Raw genomic sequence first — 17,408 nt, forward strand, 5'->3', positions numbered from 1 at the left:
AGTTGAAACAATTAAAACCCCAGGATTATTACAGCCTTTATCCATTCCAAGCCAACGTTGGGAGGAGGTTTCAATGGATTTTATCACAGGTTTACCTAAGTCCAAAGGAAAGAGTTTTATCATGGTGGTAGTTGACAGACTTACCAAGTATGCACACTTTTGTGCATTATCTCATCCATTTAAAGCAAGTACAGTTTCTACTGCATTTATGGAAACAATTCAAAAGCTACATGGAAACCAAAAGATTATTGTAAGTGACAGAGATCCCATTTTCACTAGAAATTTTTGGACAGAATTATTTTCTTGTCTTGGTACTTAGTTAGTTCATAGCTCAACTTATCATCCTCAATCTGATGGGCAAACTGAGATAGTAAACAAATGTTTGGAAGGATATCTTCATTGCTTTGTATCTAATAAACAGACACAATGGGTCAAATGGTTGCCTCTAGCTGAATGGTGGTATAACACTTCCTTCCATACTGCAACAAAAATAACCCCATTTATGGCACTTTATGGATATCATCCACCATCCATCACATCATATTTAAGAGAAAATTCTAAGGTTTAAGCAATGGAATATCACATCGAACATCAGCAACAAGTTCTCCAAATCTTAAAGGACAAACTCACCTTAGTGCAGAATAGAATGAAATAGTAGGAAGATTAACATCGCAGCGAAAGACTTTTTGATGTAGGTGATTGGGTATTCCTACGACTACAACCATATAAACAAATGTCCCTCAAGCAAGCTAGGAAGGATAATAAATTATCACCAAAGTATTATGGTGCGTACAAGGTTTTGCAAAAGATAGGTACTATGGCGTACAAATTGGACCTTCCTGCATCTTCCTGAGTGCACCCAGTTTTCCATGTTTCATGCTTAAATAAGGTTATAGGTGACAAGCTTCCAGTTCAAATAATATTGCCAGAACTTGATGAGGAAGAAAAATCATATTGGAACCTGAAGAAGTCAAAGAAACAAGAATTCGACAGCTACGAATCGATCAATTTCAGAATATTTCTTCAAGTGGAAGAACTTACCCGTTGAAGATTCCACATGGGAGGATGAGAATTTTATACAGAAGCATCCAGAACTCCTCAAGCGTTGAGGACAACACTTTTTTAAAGGAGAGGGGCATGTTAGGTCCCTATAATACTAGTGATTCCCCCATTACTATTGTCGTTGTATCCCTTATTGTTATTGTTGTGCCCCTATTGTCCCCATATTGTTATTATTGTGCCCCATAGAATCCCTCTATTATTATTTTTGTGCCTTTATATTATTATTGTTAGTTCGGCTTGGTTATATTGTGACCCCTTAGACTCCTATATATAGAAAGGAGGTTTTTTCATTTGAATCATCCAAGAATTGTTCATTTGTGTAATGTAAAGGAGGTTGCTCCCTTGAAGAGGCTTATTTCTAAGGCGTTGATCTATCTTTTCTATCTTTTTGTGAGCTGGTTTCATAACAGTTAGTTTACCTTTTCATGTACACTCGTGTTGATCAATTTATTGATTTGGATCTGAATTTTTGGAAAATTAGACAGGCAGTAAAGATTTTCTTGATCTTGATAGTTACTTTTGATGTTTCTTATTAATTACGATTCTTTATGTCTTCTTTCTTTAGTTCATCAAGCAATTACCAAAAGCAGCAGCACATAAAACAATGGACACAAGATGTAGGCACATGACAAGGCAAAACCCCCCTCGAGGGGAAAACCCAGTCAAAGTAATTTTTCCTTTCAATAGTATTCTTTGAGACTCTTTACCCTAGACCAAGATTAGACCTTCCCTCCACACCAATTCATCCTCCAGAAGATTGACCTTCTCCCAGCAACTTCGACTATGCAACAACTTGCAGCAATTAACACCTTCTAGCAACAATCCAACTTGGAAGACTTCAATCTCCCAATCTAGAGTACGAAACAGAGAGAGACCACCACCAAAATTTCAATTTTCCTTGACTCCTTACACTCACCCAAACTCGCATTCACTCCGGCTTCCCAACGACAGACTTTCCTAGTGACCCACTTCGCACTTTTTCCCAGCAACAAGATTTTCGCACTTCTGCCCATTAGAGAGAATTCGAACTTGACGAGAAGTGGTGCTCCAAATGAATTCGATGTTCTTCCTTTTATAGGCTTCTTGTGGGATCGAATGGGTCCTTAGGCCGACTTGATCTTCTCTTAGGCCGACATGGTGTGGAGGTGCCATAATTCATATTTGACTCAATACTTAACCTTTTTACATGATTCAAAAGCCCAAGGGTCTCTTTAAATGTACAATAATCCAATAGACTCTGAATAAATCCCAGAAGTTCTCAATGGGGACTTTGACCTAAAACATGGTGACCCAAACATGAAACCCATGCTTTAATAAGTCACAATAATAATAATAATAATTATTTTCTTTATTCTTTTGACAAGTACATTACATAATGACTCAAGTACATTATTGAAGACTGAACATAGTTACATTTTCCAACACTCCCTCTTAACTAGGGAGGTATTCATAATGTACATATACAGTGGAAGATCTCAAACTATATGAACTATGAAGAACTTTAGGCACCACAATGCCATGGACTAGATTCCTGACCAGGGCAATCTATCCAGCCAGTCACTCATTAATTTAGGCACTGTAATGCCATGGACTAGATTCTTGACCAGGGCAATCTATCCAAGTGGGACTAAGATGGACTCAGGCTTTCAGGCCCTCTAGGTACCATCAGGGTTACTTGCTAACCATCAACCCAAAAATCCAAGTGTGTATCCAAAACAAAGCTCAATAAGCAACACCATCTTTTCAATTTCGGGATTCCTGACATCAACACAGAGTGTCAGTCTAATGTCTCCCCAGACAATGCTTCACTCGCAAAGCGTCAACACCCATTGATCCAACAGATCAAGAATGACCAATCTCTCCCAATAAAATTGGTTGGTAACCAGCATGCTATCAATTCCTTCGAGAGATTCACCTGTAAAAACACAACCCCAATCAATAATATACTTTCACATGTACATAATCAAATACAAACCTTCGGGGTCTTACAAACAACAGATGTTGCTTCTTAACTTTCCATAACATTTTTTTTAAAAACAGCCGAGTCGACTCCGACTCGGCCGAGTTAGAACGAGCCAATGCATGGCCAAGTCGGCTCGATGGCCGAAACGGAACGGCTAGTCGGGTTGTTACTGAGCTAGTCATTGACTCGGTCGACTCAGTAACAACTCGGTCGACTCGGTAATGACTCGGCTGGCTCAGTAACAACTCGGTCGGCTCGACTCTTTGACAAAAATCTTGAAGCACATTTTTCAAAAGTTGTTCCGCCTCCTACATATCGATGGTTGGGATGTTGTTTATTGCATATTTATAGCCCTAGAGTAATCTATCACTGTGAGAAAGTTTTAAAAATTACAAGGCCGAAGTATGGTTATCTTAGTGGCATGAATTAGAAAACTGAAACAATGCATTGGGCCATACAATTTTTTAAAAAGGCAAACGTTTTGGCAATGAACTAATAAATACATATTTACCTATGATTGTTCTGGAGGTTGACCATAATTAAATCAAGGGTTTTGAGACTTCATTAGGGGCAGAGAATTGGTATTATTGTTGTTGTAGTCTAGTGATTTTCCTTAGGCTCAGGCAGAAAAGAATCCTGGCATTGGTAGCTAAGTATGAACTTTGTATTGGACAGTGGGTGCCATTTTGATATAATGGATATATTCATGAGCCTACTTTGATCATATGTTGTCTTCTCTCTATATTCTAAAGTTGTGTTTGGAAACATGAATGAAAATCTTTAAAATTATGTTTTTATAAAAAAAAAAATATTTAATGTATTTTTACAACGACCGAGTCATTGGAATCAAACCGAAAAATTCAATACCAAGTCAGAGGGAGCCGACCCTTGGTCATTTCCAAACCGGAGTCGGAGTTTTAAAACACAGTTCCATAGTAGGATTATAAACTGAATCTTTGACAAAAGATTCCTCGATCATATGTTTTCCTTCCTACTTCTCATGCAACAACATATCCTCTGAAATTCATCCTTCAATTAATACCAAGCTATGCCCTCCCTATCAATCAGGAAGCACCTCTTTATCTGGACTCCCTCTTAATCTTAGGGAGATATCTTCTATTCATGCTTCCTCTGGGGGATCAGCTTCATCGTTTTGATATCTGATAATCTTTCGTGGCTTTCAACCATTTCATCAGAGTTATCCCCGTCAGGCTTATCACATCATTGAGCATCTTCACCAAGTTGAAGATTGTGTACTCGCATAGCTTGCTTTTCACATCGAGCATCTTCACCAAGTTGAAGATTGCGTACCTGCACAACTTAGATAGCAAGTACAACCAAATCTATAGAAGCATGAAGTTAGCCATATCATAATCATGGAAGCATTTCATCTTTATACATATCATATACCCAAACTCAATTACAAACAAGAGACATATACTCTTCAACATCTTGCTAGGGATTTTTGTGACACACCCTAGACTACTTCATAACAACATTCATTCCATCTAGGGTTTCATTGTGTCTTCCAAAGGTATGGCATACCTTCCTGCTGTTGGACACAGATTGTCATTGATGTCAATATGGCAATATTCAAGGAATGAGATAGAGCCAAAGAAGATGAGCACACAAAGCCAAGAGGAGCCAAGAGGAGCAGAGGTAGTTAAGCGTTGTATGAAGTTGCTGGTGAACGCTGGTGAAGGCTGCTGCAGCTGTTGAACACTGTTGAAACACTTCGAGAAAAGTTGCTGAAACACCAATTTCTCTGTTGCTGAAACACCGACACTTGTGAAAAATTTGCCGATACACTAGTTTTGGCGTTGCTGAAACACCAGTTTTGATGTTACTGAAACACCAATTTCGGCGTTGCTAAAACACCTCCGCGACGACATTATATTTTCGTGACACCATCAATCGAAGGTAATCATGAGGAAGATAAAGTGAATGGAGGAGGGAAGCCGGAAGGTCAAGCGAGTGTTGAGGAAGCCGAAGCTCAAGCGAGCAATGAGGAAACCAAAGAGCCATTGAGTAAGTGGAAATGAATGGACAAAGGCATGAGAATGTATAAAACAGTAAAAACAGAGAACTGTTGTTGTTGTTGGTGTGGTGAAGAACCAGAGTGTGAGGTAGTAGAGGTAGCAGAGGTTGTAGAGGCAGTAGGAGGCAACAGAGGCAGAAGAGCAGGAGTGAGACAACCTCAGCCGAATAGTGTGCAACAACATACCTGTTTATACCAAGGTTGGGTTGGAGCTCAAGAGGTTGGAGCCTTAGAACTGAACTGGACTGAAGTCATTGGGGGTAGGTGCTCCTAAGTGCAGAACCACTGCAAAACAGAGTTGGTGCTCTGGAGGTTGGAGCCTCACTGAAGTCCAAGTTGGAGCTTGGCAACTATTCACAATCAGATTTATACTTGTATTTATTTCATTACACTATTTTGAGTTTTAATAAAAGCATTAATTTCACCTGTTGATTTTTGTGTTCTGTGTATACATACACATATCTATATATGTTGTTGGCAATCACTAGAACAATTAAAAAATAAATAAATAAAAAGAAATATTGATTCACCCCCCTCTCAGTATTTCCAACAATTGGTATCAGAGCAGGCTTCTTCATATTAGCCTAATAGCTTGAAGAAGGATCCGCAGCCATGATGAGAAATCACGAAGCATTAGGAAGACCTCCTCTGTTCGATGGCACTAACTTTGGTTTCTGGAAGAAAAGAATGACCTACTACTTAATGTCCCTTGGACCTGAAGTCTGGTATTTTGTTCAAAATGAATACAAAATGACTACCACTCTTCCAACGGACCAAGATGAGAGGAAAGCCTACATTGCAAATGCAAAGGCCATGAACTCCATCACTAGTGGAATTACTGATTCTGAGTTTACAAAAATCATGCACTGTACATCTACCAAAGAAATGTGGGAGAAGCTAGTTGGCTTGTACGATGGAGACTCAAAAGTAAAAAAGGCAAAGCTTCAAACTCACCGAAGACAATTTGAAAGTTTGAGGATGGAAGATGAAGAAGACATTGCAGCATACCTCCTCCAAGTAGCTGAAGTGGTAAATTCCCTGAAAGGATTGGACGAAAAAGTTGAAGAAAGTACCATTGTTCAAAAGGTATTAAGGTCTCTTCCAGACAGATTTGATTCCAAAATAAGCGCTATAGAAGAAGCAAAGGATCTAGATACCCTCAAAATGGATGAACTCCATGGAATTCTCACTGCCTATGAAATGAGGAAAGGTGGCCCAAGCTCCAAAGATGCAGCATTCAAGGCCTCAAAGTCAAAGAAGGGGAAAGAAAGGAATGACTGTAGTGATGAGTCTGATGTGGAATCCGAATTGGCTCAATTTGTACGAAAGCTGGAGAGAGGACCTAAGCTTAAAGGCAAGTATCCTCTTATCTGTTTTAAATGTGGTAAAATAGGTCATTATGAAGCAAAATGTCCTCACAAACATGACAGTGATGATGAAGGAAATTATAAAAGAATGGCACATAGAAAGAAAGGGTTCAATAAGAAAAACTTCTTCTCCAAGCAAGATGAGTCTGATGAGGATGAGTTTATGGTCATCAAAAAGAAATCAGATGAGGAAAGTGATCATGATGAAAGCCAAGAAGCATTATTCATGGCACTCGCAGATGATGATGACTCAGGGTTGGAAGGAAATGTAGATGAACTATTAATAAGCGCCATTGAAGAAAATGAGAAACTACGGAACAAAATCATTTCTCTCAAAGTGGAAAACGAGGAAATAAGGAGAGAAGATCTCTTGGAAGCAAAGCTTAAAGAAAAAGAAGAGACTTGTGAAGAATGCGAGGCCGAAATAGTATCTTTGAGAAAGGAGTTGGAGCAAATTAAAAAGGGCTGTAAAAGCTCTCAAATACTTGAGACTATTCTGAAAAATCAAAAACCTCAACATGACAAGTCTGGAATAGGTTTCAAAGGAGAATCCTCAAGCACTAAGAATAGTGTGAAAAGCTATGCCGATGCACTTTCCTGCAATCCAAAAGATGAAAAAATATGTTATCAAAAGTGCATCCCAGACCCCAAGAATGAAGAGAGAATTACTCCAAAGAAGAATGTGGAGTCGAATCATGGACACTACAACAAATACAAAACTGTACTCCACCAAGGGCCCATCGCAAATCCGAAGAACGAGGGAGGAGTAATTCCCAGGATGGAAATCGACTCAAATCGTGGTTGCTTCAACAAGTACAAAACCATCTTTCTTGGACACTGCTTTCACTGTAAAAACTTCGGTCATCAAGCCAGACATTGTATGGCTCGCAGAAGTGAAAAGACAAATCTAAAGGACCGAATAATCAACTCATATGCCCCCAAAAGGCAGGGACAAATCAAAACGTTCAATCCATTTGATCCCTTGACCAAATTTGATCTGATTTGCTCTTTCTGCTACAATAATGGACACTATGAACAAGACTGCCCACTCAAAGGAAGAAATACAAGTAGCAAGAACCCCAGCATGGACAAATGCAGCCTGGCTCTATATGCTCAAAATAATGAAAACCAGTGGTTTGTAGATAGTGGGTGCTCCAGACACATGACAGGAGACAGAAGGAAGTTTGTCTCACTGAGCAAAAAGGAAGGGAATGTGTCCTTTGGAAGCGGATCAGGCAGAATTGCAGGAAAAGGAACAATTACTCTGATCAATGGAAAAGGAAAAGCTCAAGATGCTCTGCTAGTTGACGGACTCAAACACAACCTCCTGAGTGTCAGCCAAATCTGTGATCAAGGACATAAGGTTGTTTTCAGCACCAAAGACTGTGAAATAAGGAACTCTGCCTCAGGGAAACTTGTGGCAAAAGGGGTGAGAACACCAGACAACATTTACATACTGAACAAGATTCAAGAAAATAAATGCTACGTGAGTCAGACAGATGAGAGTTGGTTGTGGCACAAGCGACTTGGACATACAAGCTTCGAAAATCTGATCAATATCAGCAAGATCAAAGCTGTACGAGACATCCCAAAACTATTCAAACCAAATCAGGGAGTATGTGGTCCTTGTCAACATGGAAAGCAGACCAGAACCAGCCACAAGACAAAGGAACACTATACATCGAAGCCCTTGGAAATCATCCATGCTGATGTGTGTGGGCCAACTAGAAATCAAGCACTCTAAGGAGAAAGGTACTTTGTGTTATTTGTTGATGATTATACTAGAATTATGTGGATATATTTCATAAAGTATAAATCTGAAACTTTTGAGTGTTTTAAGAATCTAAAAGCCCTTGTGGAAAATGAAAAAGATTCAAAAATTAAGTGCCATAGAACAAACAGAGGAGGAGAGTTCACATCAAACGAGTTTAGTGAGTTCTGTAACATTCATGGAATTAAAAGAGAATTCTCGGCTGCCAGAACACCTCAGCAAAATGGGGTAGTTGAAAGAAGAAACTGAACAGTCCAAGAAATGGCAAGAACTATGCTATTAGCAGTAGACTTATAGCCTAGATTCTGGAGAGAAGCAGTAGGGACAGCTGTCTATACACTGAATCGAACTCAATTAAGACCAAATTGTGAAAAAACTCCTTATGAGCTATGGAACGGAAGACCTGCTTCGGTGAAGTATTTCAAGATTTTTGGAAGCAAGTGCTTCATAAAAATAAATGATGGTTCACTAGGAAAGTTTGATTCTCGGGTTGATGAAGGGATATTTCTTGGATACTCTACACGGAGCAAGGCTTACAAGTGCTACAATTATCGACTGAAGAAAATAGTGGAAAGCATTGATGTAAAGGTTGATGAAGAACTTCCAGTAAAGGAAATTGAAGAACATGAAGATGACTTTCTCCTTGAAGAAGAAGAACCTAAAGAAGAAGAGATAGATGATGAAGAAGAAGAAGAGAAAAGAGAACCACCTCATACCCCTTCAAAGATGAAGTATGTTGAAAGATATCATCCAGAAGAACAGATCATTGGTGATAGAGATGAAGGTGTGCAGACCCGAAGAAGGATAACAACCTCACCCAAGAGAAAAGTCATTGCCCTCCTATCTATGATAGAACCAGAAACATTTGCAAAAGCAAGGATCCTCATTGGGTAAAAGCCATGGAAGAAGAAATGTCCCAAATTGAGAAGAACAAGACATGGGAGTTGGTACCTTGTCCAAAGGACAAAAACATAATAGGAACCAAATGGGTGTTCAAAAATAAAATGAATGAGGAAGGACAAGTTATCAGAAACAAGGCAAGACTTGTTTGCAAAGGCTATTCACAAATTGAAGGAATTGACTTTGAAGAGACATTTGCACCAGTGGCCCATATGGAAGCTATCAGGATGGTTTTAGCATTTTCTTGCTCAAAAGGATTCAAAATCTATCAAATGGACATGAAATCAACGTTTCTAAATGGGGAACTCAAAGAGGAAGTCTACATGGAGCAGCCAGAAGGTTTTCATCTGACAGCAGGAAAGGACCTAGTACGTAAGTTGAAAAAGGCTTTATATGGATTGAAACAAGCTCCTAGAGCTTGGTATGCAAGATTGGATCACTACCTACAACAAAAAGGCTTCAAAAAGGAAGTGGCTGGAAGTAATCTATACATAAAGACAGATCAAGGTAAGTTACTAGCTGCTCCGGTTTATGTCGATGATCTGATTTTTGCTAGTAATAATGATGAAATGAGCCATGAATTTTCTCAAAACATGTCAAAAGAGTTTGAGATGTCAATGATAGGAGAGCTGTCCCACTTCCTTGGACTTCAAATATCTCAAACCAGAGCAGGATTGTGTATATCTCAAACCAAATATCTAAAAGACATGCTCAAAAAATATGGAATGGAGGACTGTGCACCCATGAGCACACCTATGACCACAAACTGCAAACTGAGCAAAGATGATGACTCCCCTCTAGTGGATGCAACTCATTACAGGTCAATGATCGGAGCCCTTCTATACTTAACAGCTACACGACCAGACATAATGCAAGCAGTAGGAATGGTGGGAAGATTTCAATCTGCTCCCAAACAATCCCATTTATTAGCTGTAAAAAGAATTCTCAGATATCTGAAGGGAACTTCTGATTTCGGTCTTTGGTACCCAAAGAACTCAACACTGACTGTAACTGCATACACCGATGCTGATTGGGCTAGAAGTATAGATGATCGGAAAAGTACTAGTGGAAATGTATTCTTCCTAGGACACTGTTTGGTATCCTGGCTCAACAAAAAACAGTCATCCATATCATTATCCATAGCCGAAGCTGAGTATATTGCTACAACAGACTGTTGTACTCAGATACTATGGATGAAGGAAGCTCTAAAAGATCTCAACATATGTACAGATCAACCAATTACCGTCTATTGTGACAACACAATTGCTATCAATCTCAGCAAAAATCCAGTGATGCACTCAAGAACCAAACACATACCAATCAAGTATCATTTCCTCCGTGAGCAAGTAGCTGAACAAAACATTGTCCTGGAATATATCAGTACTAAGGAGCAAATCGCTGATATTTTCACAAAACCTCTTCCTCGAGAAGCATTCGAACATCTGCGTCAAAAGATGGGGGTTATTTCTTTATCATCACTCAAGTTCATTCATAAAGATGTAGCAGGACAGGGGGAGCAGGTTGACAAGGGGAGTCTGTATGCATTCCTTTGCCATTGATGTCAAAGGGGGAGAGAGAGAGCAGAAGAATATTGCCATCAATAACAAAGGGGGAGATTGTTGGACACAGATTGTCATTGATGTCAATATGGCAATATTCAAGGAAGGAGACAGAGCCAAAGAAGAGGAGCACACAGAGCCAAGAGGAGCCAAGAGGAGCAGAGGTAGTTAAGCGTTGTATGAAGTTGTTGGTGAATGCTGGTGAAGGCTGCTGCAGTTGTTGAACACTGTTGAAACACTTGGAGAAAAGTTGCTGAAACACCAATTTCTCCGTTGCTGAAACACCGACACTTGTGAAAAATTTGCCGATACACCAGTTTCGGCGTTGCTGAAACACCAGTTTCGGCATCGCTGAAACACCAATTTCCGCGTCGCTGAAACACCTCCACGACGACATTATATTTTCGTGACACCATCAATCGAAGGTAATCATGAGAAAGATAAAATGAATGGAGGAGGGAAGCTAGAAGGTCGAGCGAGTGTTGAGGAAGACGAAGCTCAAGCAAGCAATGAGGAAGCCAAAGAGCCATTGAGTAAGCGGAAATGAATGGACAAAGGCATGAGAATGTATAAAACAGAGAAATGTTGTTGTTGTTGGTGTGGTGTAGAACCAGAGTGTGAGGTAGTAGAAGCAGTAGAGGCTGTAGAGGCAGTAGGAGGCAGCAGAGGCAGAAGAGCAGGAGTGAGACAATCTCAGCTGAATAGTGTGCAGCAGCATACCTGTTTATACCAAGGTTGGGTTGGAGCCCAAGAGGTTGGAGCCTCAGAACTGAACTAGACTGAAGTCATTGGGGGTAGGTGCTCCTAAGTGTAGAACCACTGCAAAACAGAGTTGGTGCTCTGGAGGTTGGAGCCTCACTAAAGTCCAAGTTGGAGCTTGGCAACTATTCACAATCAGATTTATACTTGTATTTATTTCATTGCATTGTTTTGAGTTTTAATAAAAGCATTAATTTCAACTATTGATTTCTGTGTTCTTTGTATACATACACATATCTATATATGTTGTTGGCAATCACTAGAACAATTAAAAAATAAATAAATAATAAGAAATACTAATTCACCCCCCTCTCAGTATTTCCAACACCTGCAACATATAGCAAACCCTAGAGACAATTCAAAACACATATAGATCTATAAAGCATCTAACAACCTTTCAAAATACATAAGTTAGACTTCTCACTAGGGATTCATACAAATCCTAGATTTCATACAAAAGTATCAATCAAAGTCAATAACAGCGTAGTCATTAATCTGACTAGCTCCCACTAGGGTTAGTTCCAACCCCTAGATTTTCAATCAACCATGAATCAGTCACTAACATGACTAGCTACCACTAGGGTTAGTTGCAAACCCTAGATTTTCGAGAAATCATCAATCTCAGCCAGAAATTCAAATTTCAACAAATCTCTTCACAAATATCAAATTATCATATAGTCATCGAAGATTTCTACTTCGACTAAGGTTCAACTCCAAAACCCTAGAATTCACAAATTCACCAAACCTTATACAAATCTCAAAGCATCATATTCCAGAGATTTGACTAAGGTTTAATTCCAAAACCTTAGAATTCCATTTTCACAATCTCAACAATCATTACATACATAGATCTCAAATTGTTACATTTCACACTAGACAATGTCACTACTAGGATTTAACTACAAAACCCTAGATTTTCATTTTCAACAATCATCTAATAGATTTCAGATTGTTATATCACACATACTAGACAATTTTAACTTCACTAGGGTTTAGCTATAACACCTTAGATTTCTATATATCATCATCCTAAAATCTCAGACAAGGACTTCAATAAATCCTAAGACTCATGACCATCAATGACTAGGTCAACGCATATCTAGGAATTCATAACCATACATAAGCATATCATATGTCCAACAACATTAATACATCTTGACCTAGACCAACCTAGGATTTCAACCAAAAGGACATATCTATATATGCCTAGATTTCATCATCATGCAAATATATTTCATATCATGTGTTAGTCAAACCCAACTTCACAACAATATCAAATAAGAGTTAGACACACAATCATTTTGATTACACTAGGGTTTGATCAGACAAACACACACATACCAAGAAAAACATTTTTAAGACAATGTAAGGGTCTTGCTCACACATTCCACCAAACCCTAATGAGCTAGGGTTCCAATGTAGAACACATATTCCACCAAACCCTAATGAACTAGGGTTCCAATGTAGAACATACATTCCACTAAACCCCAATGAGCTAGGGTTCAAATGTAGAAACATAGCAAACCCTACATTACCAAAACTTCAAAGGTTCCAGGATTTTAGACCTTATCACTCAATCCTAACAAGTTAGGATTTCCTAATCATATCAAAATCCCAAACATGACATCATCAATAAAACTTCAACTAGCATTTCACAATCACCCTAAGCAACTTAGGATTTCACACATTCACATTAGCATACCCTTCGGTTAAGGTTTTCCATAACCTATCTAGGGTTCTACATAGTTAATCAAGAATATGAGTGGGGTGGGTAGATTTATCAAGAGATGAATCACCCAAACAAGAATCACTAAGATTCAATATAGCTAGTCATAACAAAGTTAGTAATAGATCATCAAATGAATAATCCTTTCAATCAATGTAATCAAAATATACCTTTGTTTTTTAACTAACCTTATCTAGAGAGATCCTCCTCCTTTCAGATGTTTTCCTGATAAGGACAACGGAGGGATAAAGGTGATTAGTATTTAATATAATCAAAACTAAATGAGTACATGAACCCAAAATTGAAAAGACATGGGATACTTATCTTTGAGAGTTGTTGGGAGCTCCCTCCAAAGCTTTAGGGAAACCTACAAACTTAAAGCAATACAAAAATGTATTTTCCAAAGATATCTTAAAAACCTATAAATTCTAAAAAATATAAAACAAGTTATGTAAAGAAAATGACTTAATACTGTAAGTCCCTAATGTTGGATTCTTCAGGCCTGACTTTCTTTGAGTCTCCTTCAGCAAGGTTGGCTTGATCTCTTCCTTTCTTCTTATTCCTTGGATTCTCGAGACAGTCACTCTTGTAGTGACCTTTTTTATGAAATTGATAGCACTCTATCTTATACATGTCAACTTTCTTCCTTAGTCCTTTCGATCTCTTTCCTTTATGATGAGAAACATAATCATTTGATACTCCTTCAGGATTGGCAACCATAGAGATCCTTAATTCTTCTTGACTACATGTGGTCCATAATTCTTCAAAGGTGGGAGCTACCTTCCAACTGTTGAGGCCAGAAGCAAATGCACCCCAAGAGGATGGACATCCTAATATAACAGTTATCACCAATTCTTTGTGATGGCCAAAAGATCATCCATGAGTCTAGCCATCTTCACAAAGAAAGTTGCCACAGTATCTTCTTTAGTCATTTTCGTATTCCTAAGCTCATTCTTCGAACTTGGTACTTGACCAATGTTCTTAATAGTCAACAACTTCAACAAGGCTTCATACATCTCTTGAGCACGATCGATGTTAACTATGAATGGGACAAGATTTTATTTTATCCCTTCTACCAATAGAGTTGTAGCCACCAATTCTAAATCCCTGAATTTCGCTTTGTCGGCATCACTGGCTTCTTCTGTAGGCTTCTTGACATTTCCTTTTCCCAAATCCACCACCTTGTTCTTCTCGAGGATTAGCTCAATCCTCTTCTTCCAAGATCTGAAGTTAGATGCTCCTTCAAGCTTGTTCTCACCCTTGATAGAGTTAGAGATATTCCTTGAATATGATAGACTCCTTCCCTGAGATAGTGCCTACGAATGGATCTTCCTTTTTCTTCTTCACCAAACCTGTGATACATGTTGGAAAATCAGAAAGGTAGTAAAGATTTTCTTGATCTTGATAATTACTTGTGATGTTTCTTATTATTACGATTCTTTATATCTTCTTTCTTTAGTTCACCAAGCAATTACCAAAAGCAGTAACACATAAAACAATGGACACAAGATGTAGGCACATGCTAGGGCAAAACCCCACTCGAGGGGAAAACCCAGTCAAAGTATTTCTTCCTTTCAATAGTATTATTTGAGACTCTTCACCCTAGACCAAGACTAGACCTTCCCTCCACACAAAGTCAGCCTCCAGAAGAATGAAATTTTCCCAGCAACTTCGACTATGCAGCTACTTGCAGCGTTTCACAGTTTTTAGCCGCATTGCAACTTGGAAGACTTCAATCTCCTAATCCAGAGCACGAAACAAGGAAAGACCACCACCAAAATTTCGATTTTGCTTGACTCCTTATACTCACCCAATCTCGTATTCACTTCGGCTTCCTGGCAACAAACTTTCTCAGCCACCCACTTCACACTTCTGCCTGGCAGCAACAAGATTTTTGCACTTTTGCCCAGTAGAGAACTTGATGAGAAGTGATGCTCCAAATCAATTCGATGTGCTTCCTTTCATAGGCTTCTTGTGGAGTCAAATGGGTCTTTAGGCCGACTTGATCTTCTCTTAGGTTGACATGGTATGGAGGTTCCATAATTCATATTTGACTCAATACTTAACCTTTTTACATGATTCAAAAGCCCAAGAAGGGTCTCTTTAAGTGTACAATAATTCTATAGACTCGGAATAAATCCTAGAAGTCCTCAATGGGGACTTTGACCTAAACATGGTGACCCAAACATGAAACCCATGCTTTAATAAGTCATAATAATAATAATAGTAATTCTTTTATTTATTCTTTTGACAAGTACATTACATAATGACTCAAGTACATTATTGAAGACTAAACATAGTTACATTTTCCAACATGAATATCCCTGATTCTAATAAGCAAAAGAAATATGTCATTGATTGGACCAACATTGTCAGAAGAAAATAAATCAATGAATGATTCTCCTATTATTTATCTTCTTTATGTGAGTTGTGTATAAAATCATGAATAATCAATTTTCTCCTAAAATTCTTCCAGAAGTCAAATCTTTGTTGCAATTCAGTAAAGATGTCAGGGTTGGTAACTAGTACGTTTTTGAAGAGTATTTGGAAATAAGGCTATATGGAGCAAAGACCACACCCTACAATTTGGCTACATTTGCACCCATGAGTATTTTTTCTTTGGAATTCATTAGACATAGCTCAAATGTGGACAGTCAATTTTGTTCCAACTCACAAAAAGTTTTTTGTTCAAGCTACCTAGAAAAATTGGTCGTTCCATTATGAACAATAGGCAAGTTGTAGAAGAAGTTGAAGGGATGATGAAAGAGTTGGGCTTTGACAAGGAGAGAAGTGGAATTATGATCCTCATCAAGTAATTTCAAAAAGAAAAATAGAAATAACTTGTGCACCATATACTCATGTAGCAAAACTAGAGCGTTTTGGAAAATTTTGGTATGGAAGATGAGCAGTAGAAAATGGATGTAGAAACCCCTCTTCTCAAAGCTTATGGATGTTGAAATTCAAGATTCACAATCTAGAAAGAAAGCCGAAGTTCAAGCCCACGGGGCTTTGGATTGACGGTGAATGGGTGCACGGTTAAGGCACTCCTTGCGATAGGTCACTGGTTCAAATCCCCCGGGGTGCTTACCTACCAAAAAAAAAAGCCAAAGTTCAATGAGGAGAAACAGAGGCAAAATATTTTTCTCAATTGATTAAAATTCCCTCAAATGAAATAGGTTTCCAAGTGAAATTGGGAGATACAAAATGTTCAACTTCATCCCCAATTCATACTGATGAGGAGGCTTCTTCTTCCATTAATGCTTTACAGAAGGACTTTCAGCAGATTAAGGAGAGAAATATTAAAATAAGAAGTAATGTTGCAACACAGTTGGAGGCTCCGCCATTATCAAATTACCAAACCAAAATCATGTCAACTCTAGACCTTGAGAGGAATCAACTGAAGTTGTCTCTTACTCACCCAACTTCTCAATCTATTTCATCAAACATAGATTTCAAAACAATAAATTTATCTGTAAATGCTAAGGATGTTCCTCTACCTGACCAAATCAATTTGCATAAGAAAATTGTTTAATTGCTATCTAGTGACTTTGGGAAGACCTCTCTAGTAGCCAGTAAAGCAAAACTCTTGGATAAGGTAATATATCAACTTAAACAAGAGAAGGAAAAATGCAGCACCCTACACACTCAAAATGAGGAGTTTAAAAAGTTGATCATCAAACTAGGAGTGAATCTTGAAGATAGAGCAACAATTCAAACTTTGCTACAAAATACAGAGTCAGAAGTCCAATCATTGAGAAAGAAGCTGAAGATGCCTACTGCAGAGCATGTGTAGACACCTGAATTGGCCTAGGTGGAGAAGGAAAAAGAAATCTTGACAAAAGAGCTACTTGATAGAAACCAAGAGCTTGCAATCTTCAAGAAACACGTTACAGAATTGTAGCAAAAGATTAATAAACATGTGTGTATTGTGGTAGTCTTAGCTAACTCAGAGGATCCTAAAGAAAAATTAACCACATTCATGAATAAATTGAAGATATTATAAGATATAAGAAGATGAACTAAAAAAGTTGCAAAAGGACTTGGATGATACTAAAGGACAATTAAGCATAAAGGAGAGACAACTAAATATAGCAAAAGAGAATACAAATCAAATGAATGTTAAATGTCAGGCGGCATATGAAGAAATTAAAGAGCTGAAATATAAACTCAAAGGTAATATGTCTTTAATTTAGGCAAGTAAAATAATTTGGGATGACATAATTTAGCATATTCGAGTCATTTGGGACCATGTAAGTGGCATCG

This window comes from Pinus tabuliformis, chromosome 5_1 (assembly GCF_031772625.1).
Source record: "Pinus tabuliformis cultivar Carrire ecotype Pingquan chromosome 5_1, CPIR1, whole genome shotgun sequence".
NCBI classification, from domain to species: Eukaryota; Viridiplantae; Streptophyta; class Pinopsida; order Pinales; family Pinaceae; genus Pinus; species Pinus tabuliformis.